General features: G+C 47.4%; 1 long non-coding RNA gene across 1 annotated transcript; it reads right to left on the bottom strand.

Annotated features, from left to right (window-relative positions):
• Positions 1-2,900: 2,900 nt before the first annotated feature.
• On the bottom strand, positions 2,901-11,829 carry LOC123584429. The gene is made up of 3 exons (XR_006705421.1): positions 11,538-11,829; positions 9,151-9,578; positions 2,901-4,246 (listed from the first exon to the last, which is right to left on the bottom strand). It is a non-coding gene; the product is annotated as an uncharacterized LOC123584429 (long non-coding RNA).
• Between the last annotated feature and the right edge of the window lie 221 nt (positions 11,830-12,050).

Raw genomic sequence — 12,050 nt, 5'->3', positions numbered from 1 at the left:
CAGAGGGCCATCTGGGGTATCAAGGTAGCTCAAATGACTCCATAGGGCTCAGGCGTAGAAACGAAAAGAAACACCTTTTCCAGAGAGTTCCATCAGTGCCCTGAAGGCAGAAGCCAGATTCCAAGGGAGGAGAAAACACAGAGGCGGCGTGTGGAGCACACTTAGTTCAACTCGCGTCGGGACTGCTGCCACCATGCCTTAAAGACGGCTCCGTGGGTGTTCTTGGAGTCAGGGAGCGACGCATCCTTTCCGTTCTTGCGTTGACTCACCACTAAAGGCCTTGAAATGCCAGCGTCAGCTTTTGATTACGTCTTGAAGCCGGCCTTGTGGTACTAACGGAACCCTTCGCTCCTGGAAGTCATCGACGGCCTCCCAGTTCTCACGGGCAGCGGCCCGCCCATCCTCCCTGACTCTACCCTGGTGGCTGTGTCCGGCCCATTCGCTCCACTCCTCTCTCCTCCGCGGTGAGACACCAGACGACTGCATGTGCTACACCTTCTCAGACGATGTCCTCCCTCCTCTCAGTGCCTAAATGCAGGCATTCACGGTGTTATGTCTTTGGCACGGCTATGGACTCACTGTTTGTGTTTCGAATCCCCAACGCGGTGTTCCTTGGAGGCGGGGCCTTTGGGGTGACGAGGACACGAGGGTGGGGCCCTCAGGAAAGGCCCTGGGGCTTTTGCAAGAGGCCAGCGAGCTAGCTCGCTCCTCTCCCGCCTGTGAGGACACGTCCAGGAGATGCGGCTGCAAACCAAGAAGTGGGCTCTTACCAGACACAGGATCTGCCCCACTTTGATCTTGGATTTCCCAGCTTCCAGTCTCAGAACTGAGGAATAAAAGTTTGCTGTTTAAGTCACCCAGTCTTTTTTATTTTATTTTTATTTTATTTTTTGGACAAGTGCGGTCTTTCAGTTGCTACAGTCACACTGCTCTGGGCAGGCCTCGTGGGTTCCGGCGGGAGGGTCCCGGCCACCAGGTGCGGCAGGTGCGGCCCCGGGGACAGCCGCACGGTGGCGCCGTCGCAAGGTCGCTCTGAGACGCCTGGCACCTGAATGGGGGGGGGGGGGGGGGGGGGGGGGATTCCGGGGGTCCCCAGGACCAGCCTGCGCGGGGCCGGTGAGCCCGGGAGCCCCTCCTCAGGCAGCAGGGGGGCTTCTCTCCGTCCTCGAGGCCCCCCCTCTCCCCCGGAAGCTGGGGCCACCTGAGGAGCAGAGCGGGGGCGGGGGAGCCACAGCCTGGGCCCTGGGCCAGCCCCGCCTCCTGGCCCCAGGTCAGCCCGGGGTCAGCCCGGGGTCAGCCCGAGGTCAGCGGCCAGCTACTCCCCGACGAGGGGCGAGGCCCGGGAGGACGCAGGACGGAGGACATACGGCGGGGACGTGGCGTGGAGCCGCCAGCACTCCAGGTAGGCCCTCGCCGCCCGCGCCCCCGCAGCCCTGCAGCTCTCGAGGACGCGGCGGGGGGGGGGGGGGGGGGGTGGGGGTTCCTTTGCAGGGTTGACTCACCTCGGGGACCCCGGGCGGGTGTCGTCGGGGCTGCGGGGGCAGAGGGCAGGGCGCCGCGTCAGGTAGACGGGGCCACGGGGGTCAGCGTCCACCACCCTGCGTGTCCTGGGGGTGCAGGTGCGGGGGGGGGGGCGCTGCCTGTGCGGGGTGGCGGGGAGCGGCCCTGGCCTCGCGGGGTGCAGCTCTGGGGGAAGACCCCGTCCGCGACGACCCTCTGCAGCTGCCAGGACCACCTGGTGGCGCCTCGTGGACAGAGTCCAGGGTGCATATTATCTACAAGCGTGGAGCCCAGGCTGCACACATACGTATGACAGTATTCTCCAATGTATTTGGGCACAGTATATAGAACTTTATACGCTTATAGTATATGCACACCTCATATACACACTGTGTACATTAATATATAAATACCCAAAATATAATGATATGTTACATAATAGTGTAAGTATATAATGTACACATATAAAAATATATAATTATGTATACACATAATACATAATTATTAGCATTAAGTTATATTTAAATTTATAATTTATAAGAAGGTACACTATGCTATAATGTATAAAGTATATATAGAATACACATGAATATATTTTATATTTATTATCAATCTAATTAACATCCATCACCACATACAGATTTATATATGCTGTTTATATGTTATCACATATCTATATACATGTGTACATATATCGTACATATATGTACATTTAACATGTACAACATATATTTATAGTTTTATGTAACATTTGTATTATTTTAATGTAGGATATTATCCACAAATATATTTCTATATCAAACTTATAGATTTGATGTAATAATGTCAAATTTTATATAAATTGTATATAATTATCAAAGCTTTATATAATTGTAAACGTTTTATAATTCTACAAACATGTCATTTTGTTTACACTATACATTTAGATATGGTTATAAATTCCACGTGTATAATTAGTCATACCCTTCATGTATGACTTTTAATTTTTATGCAGGTGTTTCAGAGAAGTAACCCCGAGGTTTAAAGCAGAAAGACGGGGCACCATTGTCAAGCAGGTCTCTGATTAAGACCGAGACTCGCATAGGGTTTCTCCCTACTCACCTACTTCCCACCACAAACTGGGATGCATAGTGGGAAGGACCGGGGACAGCTGACCCCCTATTAATACCCATCTCTGCCCTTTCAAAGCAGGTCCACACAGACAACCCAATAGGCTGGGCTTCCCTGCTCCCAGCCCCTGGGACCTGTGGACTCTGCCCCTGTCTCTTGCAGGCATTGATGGCTCAAGAAACTATAGGACCCTGGGCTGAGAACCAGGGTGAAAATACCCACAGCACTGTCTCCGTCCATGGACCTTACTGCACCTCTGTCCCCAAAGGCTGTCCTGGGCTGAGTCAAAAAGTCAAGACTCTATATGAACTTGTCTCTTAAAACGAGACACCTTTGCTTGCTTGTGGCATTTTACTTGTTCTTGGGCATTAGCCCAATGGAGTGAACTCCTGGGTCTCCTCTATGAGCGTTCACGTCCGGGCCTGGACACCCCAATGCTGGGGCCCCACCCGGACACTCTGCCTCCCATCCAGTTGCTGTGCCTTGAGGAGACACACACCAATTCAGTAAAACATGATTAAGTATAGGAAGTAAAACATGATTAAAGGTATAAATCAAATGCTGCACAAGCAAGCACCGATTTTTAGAAGGTCAGAGTGTATCCTTTATTCTAAGAGCAGATGTAAATACTCTGTGAGATGACCCACAGAGCTGGCTTCCCCCTCGTAAGACTAGTGGAGAGCTAGCCGGGTGCATTTTGGCAAACACTTCACCTCCCGTGGAAGTTGGGCATTGCAGTCAGTTGTCAAGGTCTCTACAGGCACAGCTGTCCCCAGTGTGGCCCCGCTCTCTCCCTGGTGATGCTCAGAGTTGCCGATCTCCATAGAGGAAGCAACCACAGTAGGGAATGAACGTGGGGGTCCAAAATTTGTGTATTTGGTGCACAGGCTGAGACTTTCAAGTGGTTTCGAGTCAAGATGCCAGTTTTTCCTTTGTCTTCAGCAGATGCCTCCATGGGCTCTCACTTTGGAGAAGACTGGACTTTTGAGAGGCTGTAGAGCAAGAGGTCCAGGGAAGGTGGAGGGGGGTTGTCAGGACAAGACGGTAATTGAGCTGGTCCAATTTCAGAGGAGACTTTTCAGGAGCTGCACTTCAATTAAGGACATGATCAGGCTCTTTGCTTCCTGAAACTTCTCTGATGTTTGACACGCTCTCTTCCTTCCTCTCTGCTTCCCTCTGTCCCTCCCAGCTGGGCTTCTGGGGGTGGTGTAGGTGTGGCATTGGGCTGTTAGTCTTTTGGAAGGGGGCCCAAGAGACTGTGCCTTCAGTCGCCTTTCAGCCTGGTGTGGGAGGGGTTCCCAGGAAAGCTTTGTTGGCCTGAGCCTCCAGCCTGGATGCCCACGTGGGGAGGCCTTCAGGACTAGCTTATCCTCTCTGCTCTCCCTGGAATTCTCACTCCATGCCGGTGTGGTCTTTGGCCAACTTATTTCCTCATGGTCAGCCGTGAAATATCAGTGCCGACCCATATTGAAAGAGGGATTCAGTGCTGCTGAGAGGTTGGGGCTGACGTCTCCCCAAGAAACTATAGGAGAATTTGCAGATTGAGGATGGTGCCAGGAGGGATGCAGTGCTTTGAATTGTTCACCCAGAGGTGGGGATGGTGAGCCTGCTCCAGCTCTGGCTCCCCTGGGGTCCACTGAAGGAAGGAGGGAAGGAAGGATGGAGGAAGGGAGGGAGGAAGGAAGGGAAGGATGGAGGAAGGGAGGAAGGAAGGGAGGGAAGGAGGAAAGAAGGAAGGAAAGGAAAGGAGGATGGAAAGGAAAGGAGAAAGGAAAGGAAGGAAGGGAAGGAGGAAGGAAGAGGAAGAAGGAAGGAAGGAAGGGAGAAAAGGAGGAAGGAATGGAGGAAGGAAAGGAGGAAGGAGGGAAGGAAGGAAAGGAGGAAGGAGGGAAGGAAGGAAAGGAGGAAGGAGGGAAGGAAGGAAGGAAGAAAGGAAGGAAAGGAAGGAGGGAGGGAGGAAGGAAGGGAAGGAGGAAGGAAGGAAGGAAAGAAGGAAGGGAGGGAGGGAGGGAGGGTGGAAGGGAAGGAGGAAGGAAGGATGGAAGGAAGGAAGGAGGGAAGGAAGGGAGGAAGGAAGGAAGGAAGGAAGGAAGGAAGGAAGGAAGGAAGGAAAGGAAAGGAAGGAGGGAAGGAGGAAGGAAGGGAAGGAGGAAGGAAAGAAGGAAAGGAGAAGGGAGGGAGGGTGGAAGGAAAGAAGGAAGGGAGGGAGGGAGGGTGGAAGGAAGGAGGGAAGGAAGGGAGGAAGGAAGTAAGGAAGGGAGGGAAGGAGGGAGGAAGGAAGGAAGGGAGGGAGGAAAGGAGGAAGGAGGGAAGGAAGGAATGGAGGAAGGGAGGGAAGGAGGGAGGGAGGGAGGAAGGAAGGAAGGGAGGGAGGGAGGAAAGGAGGAAGGAGGGAAGGAAGGAATGGAGGAAGGGAGGGAAGGAGGGAGGGAGGGAGGAAGGAAGGGAGGGAGGGAGGGAGGGAGGAAAGGAGGAAGGAGGGAAGGAAGGAAGGAATGGAGGGAGGAAGGAAAGGAGGAAGGAGGGGAAGGAAGGAAAGAAGGAAGGAAAGGAAGAAGGGAGGGAGGGTGGAAGGAAAAAAGGAAGGAAGGGAGGGAGAAAAGAGGGAAGGAAGGGAGGGAGGGTGGAAGGGAAGGAGGAAGGAAGGATGGAAGGAAGGAAGGAGGGAAGGAAGGGAGGAAAGGAGGGAGGGAGGAAGGAAGGAAGGAAAGAAGGGAGGAAGGAAGGGAGGGAGGGAGGAAGGAAGGGAAGGAGGAAGGAAAGAAGGAAAGGAGGAAGGGAGGGAGGGTGGAAGGAAAGAAGGAAGGGAGGGAGGGAGGGTGGAAGGAAGGAGGGAAGGAAGGGAGGAAGGAAGTAAGGAAGGGAGGGAAGGAGGGAGGAAGGAAGGAAGGGAGGGAGGAAAGGAGGAAGGAGGGAAGGAAGGAATGGAGGAAGGGAGGGAAGGAGGGAGGGAGGAAGGAAGGAAGGGAGGGAGGGAGGGAGGAAAGGAGGAAGGAGGGAAGGAAGGAAGGAATGGAGGAAGGAAGGAAAGGAGGAAGGAAAGGAGGAAGGAGGGGAAGGAAGGAAAGAAGGAAGGAAAGGAAGAAGGGAGGGAGGGTGGAAGGAAAAAAGGAAGGAAGGGAGGGAGAAAAGAGGGAAGGAAGGGAGGGAGGGTGGAAGGGAAGGAGGAAGGAAGGATGGAAGGAAGGAAGGAGGGAAGGAAGGGAGGAAAGGAGGGAGGGAGGAAGGAAGGAAGGAAAGAAGGGAGGAAGGAAGGGAGGGAGGGAGGAAGGAAGGTAAGAAGGAAGGAAGGAAAGGAGGAAGGAAGGAAGGAAGGGAGGCAGGGTGGAAGGAAGGAAGGAAGTAAAGGAGGAAGGAGGGAAGGAAGGAAGGAAGGAAAGGAGGAAGGAGGGAAGAAAGGAAGGACAGGAGGGAAGGAGGAAAGGAAGAAGGAAGGAAGGAGGGAAGGAAGGAAGGGAGGGAGGAAGAAAAAAAGAAAAAAAAAGAATATTTTCCTGAATGTAATGTTGCTCCGGTATCTTTTCTCCAAGCCTTACCCAGCCCTCTATTCAGATGTAGCCTGATTTAGTTAAACGGTTCCTCAGTGCTGTGGGGATTTTTATGTTCTCTCTCTCAAAATTTCACATTATACCAAACAATTGGCACATATCTTTGTGTGTGTACCTTTATGTCTATTTTTATCACTTCCTTAGAGTAATTTCATTGTGAATTTCACAACCTCTTCTAGTGTACTGCCTATGCGAAACTGAGAAAAGCATTTAACTACCTTAAGACTTATTTTCCTCATTTCTCAAGAAAATGATATCTAATTCGTAGGGTTGTTTTAACGAATAAACGAGACGTTGTAAGACACGTTGCACAGTGCCTGATACATAGTAAGAGATAAAACTTAGCTCTAAGTATGATAGCATTATGATGAAAATGATCAGTCGTATTCTTTTGGCAAAATTGAAGTAATTAATACCTCGACCAGCAGTGTGTGAGAGTGTCACCATTTTGATATTTCCATTGGAAGGGATATGATCAGAATGCTTCTCATTCCACGTGTCCTTTTATTATTGAAGGAACCATTAAGGGAGGCCCTTACCATGCTTCCATGCAGGTCTCATTGGTTGGACTCATTGGCCGCCATTCCATGCCTAACCCACCTGTGGGACAGGGAATGGGGCCATCGTGATTATCTGTGACCTTCGTGATTATCTCTCTCGTGATTGTCTGTCTCGTCCTGTGCACATGAGGCCCTGGTTGTGGGATCTCTCTGTTTGGGGACATATAACCACCTGAGGAGCATGGGGGAGCTGTTGTGGTCAAATCAGGGCCATTTCCTCCGTAGAGCTCATCACGGTCATGGAGCGGAGTGTTGTGTTTGTTCTCTTTATGCTTTCTTGCAGCTACTTTCTTTTACTCGGGTCTTCACTTATTTTAATGAAGTATTATTACATTTGGGGGCCTTCTTGTTGTTTCCGGAACAAAGCAGGCTTATACCGTCCTAGAGACTTCAGTCAGCAGCTTCTGATTGAGACACTTGTCCTCTGGATACGTATGTGGTTAATTCTCTTCTCGCCTTTACAGCCTTGCTCACAGAACACCCGCCCAGTCAGGCCTCCTCCCAATTCCCTTTTTAAAACCGCGACCCTGCCCAGGATTTCCAAATAACTCTTACCCAGCTGTCGCCTTTTCTTCCTCCCCAGAGCGCTTGGCACCTTTTATCAAATGTGCGTGTTCACTTTCATTATTCTTATTAATTATGTCCTGTCTCGTCCTCCTACAGTACGAGCTCAAACAAGGCAGGGGCTGTGTCTGTTTTACTTACTCACGTGTCCCAAGGACCCCCAACTCTCCCCAACATATATTGGGCACTGAATGCATAATCGCCATGAACGAATTAATAAAATGTCCCAATGTGCCACACGTCACCTGGAACCAAACTGGCTGGTAGAAAACATTTGTCCAAAGCCCTGAACAAAGAACCAGTAAAAATCATTTCTGAGGCCGTGTAGTGGTGGGAAGGGTTGCTGCTAGGTGTTGTAATGTGATGACAGAATGGCAGTGGGGCTTAACCAAAGGGTTCTTGCCTTTTAGAAATACATACTGAAATTTTTACCGATAATGTCATCTCTGATACCTGCTTCACAATTGTTGTGTCGGGGAAAGGGAATCATAGCTGAGATAACAGGGGCTGACAGTGGCTGGGGGTTGTCAGGCGATGATGGATATGTGGGATTTCATGGTCCTGTTCCCTCTACTTTTGTGGATATTTGAAGTTTATCCAAATGAAAAAAATGATAAAAGACTATGGATATTAAAATAAATCACCTACCTTCTGATATGATGAATACAAGGGATGTTCTTAAGAGTATGAAATTTAAGGGTACCTGGGTGGCTCAGTCAGTTAAGTATCTGACTCTTGATTTTGGCCCAGGTCATGATGTCATGGTTTGTGGGTTCGAGTCCCACGCTGGGCTCTGTGCTGACAGTGCGGAGCCTGCTTGGGATTCTCTCCCTCCCTCTCTCTCTACACCCCCCCCCCTTCTCTATCGCAAAATAAAGAAAGAAATAAACTTAAAAAAAGGAATGTAAAATTTAGTCTATGAAGCTTCGTACTTCACAGTGACCATGAACACTATTGCTTTTTACTCCGTGTATAAAGAATGTAAATTAACAGAGTTCTCCTTGGTACAAAGCAGAGCCAGAAAAACTTCATGAAACAGCAAAGGAAAACTCTGCCTCATGGGAGACACTGATTTTTTGTATTTCAGCTAGTAAATTGGCCCTGGAAGAAAGCGTGTCTTTTTAAGTATTTAACGTTTGTATTCAAAATTGCTTACTGATGATAAAAATAAAGAAGCACTTTATTTACATTTTGTAACGAAGTACCTCCTGCCGTACCCAATTCGTACCGGGATATATGGCATGTAGATATTCAGGCTGTTGGTGCAGTGTTCGGGACCCGTTCTGGGCAGCGTCGAGGAAGCCAGAGAAAGTGGCCTTACAGAAGTTTACAAGCTGCTATTAACACAGCTTCCCTTTTCCCAAAAAATTTAATGCTTACCAGAACCTCATGAGTACATTTGCCAAATAGCAGTGGCTTTTCATAAGTATCCATGTACAAAATTGAGATTGGCCTGACAGCATAGATCTTTCTGTCTATATACTAAAGCTGGGGCAGTATTCTTTTTTTTTTTTTTTTTTTTAAGTTTATTTATTTATTTTGAAAGAGAGAGAGAGTGTGCTTGCCCACAGGGGAGGGTCAGAGAGAGAGGGAGAGAGACAGAATCCCAAGCAGGCTCTGCACTGTCAACATGGAGCCCGATAAGGGGCTCAGACTCGGGAACTATGAGATCGTGACTTGAGCAGAAATCAAGAGTTGGACCCTTAACTGACTGAGCTACCCAGGCGCCCTTAGGACAGTATTCTTTAATTCATTCATCAAAAACAATTGACCTCTAATTATACTGTATACTTGGAACTCATCCCTCTGGAGCTCTTAGTCTAGATGAACATTTAATTAAAAAAACAACCCACAGATAATAAAGTTACCTTGAGTTATAATCAGAGAGACTTGACCTTCCAGCCCACCGAAGGGTAGAAAAAAATGAAGATGTCATAGGGAATCTACAGTTCACTCGTGCCGGGAAGAATGGGAAGCCAGCATCTCTACACAGCATGGTAGAAAGTCAGGAGATCTGGGTTTTGGATCAGGTTCTTGTCTGGAATCTGTAGGATGTTTTTGCTTGTACATTGCATGGTGTTCTCTTTATGAAGAACCCGGGCAGGAATTCATAGCTAGGATCGGTCACAATAACATTATCCTGATGGTCTTGTCGTTTCTACCCTCATTTCTCCACCTTTTATGATTCTGCTCTTGTGGTACAACCTGCATTGTTTCCATTTTGATTTTGTATTTTATCATCCGCCTTAAGTCCTTAGGCAAGATCTTTATCTTCTTGGGGTCTTGGTTTCTTTACCTATATTTCAAAGTAAAATAACTTTGAAGAGGTTCTACATTTTCAAGAGCTTTATCTTTTACCATAGTATCCGAACTTCCGCGATTTGCCATTTATCCAAAAGGAAAAGACAGTGAGGATTATAATTGTACTGCGTAATGGTTCCTCTTACTTGGGCGATACAGTGAAACGTTGTACATGTGCCGAATGAAAATTTTGTCCAGATTTGTGTATATTCTTTCCCAAATCTCTAAAATGACAACAAAACTGGTATCATTCAAAACTTCAATGACTAGAACGGACATTATTCATGGTTGGGAACGTGAATCTTTAAAAAATAATTTTGTTACAAATAACAAGAATTTATATTGAAAATCTTCTATCATTAAAAAAAAAACACAATTCATGGAGTGAAACCCAAGTATATTAATGGAAAGATGTTGGTTTCACATAAATTTACAATTATACCCCTAAACCTTGTTTAGAATTAACATCCCACCTTCCTCACCTTACCCTGCTGAATGAGGAACAAGTTATTCCAACCAGCAGCTGCAATACTATGAGAATAGAAGTTGCACCACAATATACTTTCTGACCTAGAGACAGATGCTCTGCTCTTACCTGTTCATCGGCAATGTAAGAACCCATTGAAAGGAGCTATGTAATTCTTTTGGAAAATGTTAGATTGCTAAATGTACAGTTATGCATGAGTCATGATTTTCAAAATGTAAGTTAACAGCTGGATGAAAGTGCTGTGGGAGAAGGCCTGCTAATTTGTTCACATTTAATGGCATTCCTGCGCAATCTACTGAACGGTTCAGCAAAGCAGAATCAACAGCTGCTGTGGAAATGAGATTATTTAAAACAAGCAGAGGGAATACATTTACACCCAGGGTCAGAGCCTGAATATAGCTCTCTAAGTAGTGCTTGGATAGTCACCACGGCATTTTGGCAGAGGAGAAATTACACTTGGGTGAAATCCAAGGAGGACAATGCACATGAAACTCCAGATGATTATAGGACTGTCACATTTAGCAAAAATCTGCTGACCTTTATCTGCAATTCATGACAATAATACCATGTCTAGAGATGGAAACCAGGCAACCCTATTATCGTAGGGAAAGACAGGCAGTGCATGATAACTTAGACCCAAAATATAGGGGGAGAATGCTTAAGAAGTGGGTTTCAGGGGCGCCTGGGTGGCTCAGTCGGTTAAGTGTCTGACTTTGGCTTGTGTCATGATCTCAGGGTTCATGGGTTCAAGCCCCACATTGGGCTCTGTGCTGACACCTCAGAGCCTAGAGCCTGCTTCGGATTCTGTGTGTGTGTGTGTGTGTCTCTCTCTCTCTGCTCCATCCCCACTCATGCCCACTCGCTCTCTCTCTCTCTCTCTTAAAAATAAATAAACATTAAAAAAAATTTTTTTTGAAAAGGAGTGGGTTTCAGCATGGTTGGCAGGGAGCAGTTCTGATGACCAGCGGTAACTCCTGGAATTTCCCCCATATCTGGATTAGAAATAAGGTGGCCAGATTTAGCAAATAAAAATACAGGACACCCAGTTAAATTTGAACTTCAGATAGGATGGATAATTTTTCATATAGGCATGTACCAAATATTGCCCATTCTTACACCAAAACAGTATATTCATCGTATAATTGACATTTACATTTCATTGGACATCCTGTATTTTATCTGCCAGCCCCAGTCAGGAAATGAACGTTCACTGAAAGATTTGGACAAACGGGATCGAGTCTCCCCATCTCTCGGGTCCACCGTAATACGCAGAGCTGGTCGTTTCTATTTGTGTTGGTTCTCTATGGTTGCCACAACAGATTGCCACAAATTTAGTGGCTTAACAGCAACATGAATCTATTGTCTAAGAGTTCTCTGTAGGTTAGAAGCCCAACGTGAGTTCTCCTGGGCTACAATCAAGACATCACCAGGGCTGCATTTCTTCTGGAGCAATATCCATTTCCTTACCTTTTCCACCTTCTGGAGGTCACCCACGTTCCTTGGCTCACGGCTCCCTTTCTCTGTCTTCTAAGCTGGCAATGAAAGGGTCAAATCTTGCTCACACTGGATCATTCTGACCAGTCCTCTGGCCTCTCCTGCCTCCTGCTTCTTAAATAGACTGTTGTCACTATTTGGGGCCCACCTGAATAATCTGAGATAATTTCTCTATTTTAAGGTCAGCTGATTTAGCAACCTTAATCCCACCTAACATATGCACAGGTTTGGGGGATTAGAGCATGGACATCTCTGGGGGGAGGGCATTGTTTTGCCTGCCACAATATTGAAAACATACTTGTCTTGAATTAGGCAATATTTATTTTATGTTATTTTATTTTATTTTATTTTATTTTATTTTATTTTATTTTATTTTATTTTTATTTTTAATGTTTATTTATTTTTGAGAGAGACACAGAGAGACAGAGAGAGAGAGAGAGAGAGAGTTCACGCACGCGCGCGCAAGCTGGGGAGGGGCAAAGGAAA

The sequence above is a fragment of the Leopardus geoffroyi genome, chromosome B1 (genome assembly GCF_018350155.1).
Source record: "Leopardus geoffroyi isolate Oge1 chromosome B1, O.geoffroyi_Oge1_pat1.0, whole genome shotgun sequence".
NCBI lineage: Eukaryota > Metazoa > Chordata > Mammalia > Carnivora > Felidae > Leopardus > Leopardus geoffroyi.
This window is presented reverse-complemented; position numbering and strand designations above follow the sequence as displayed.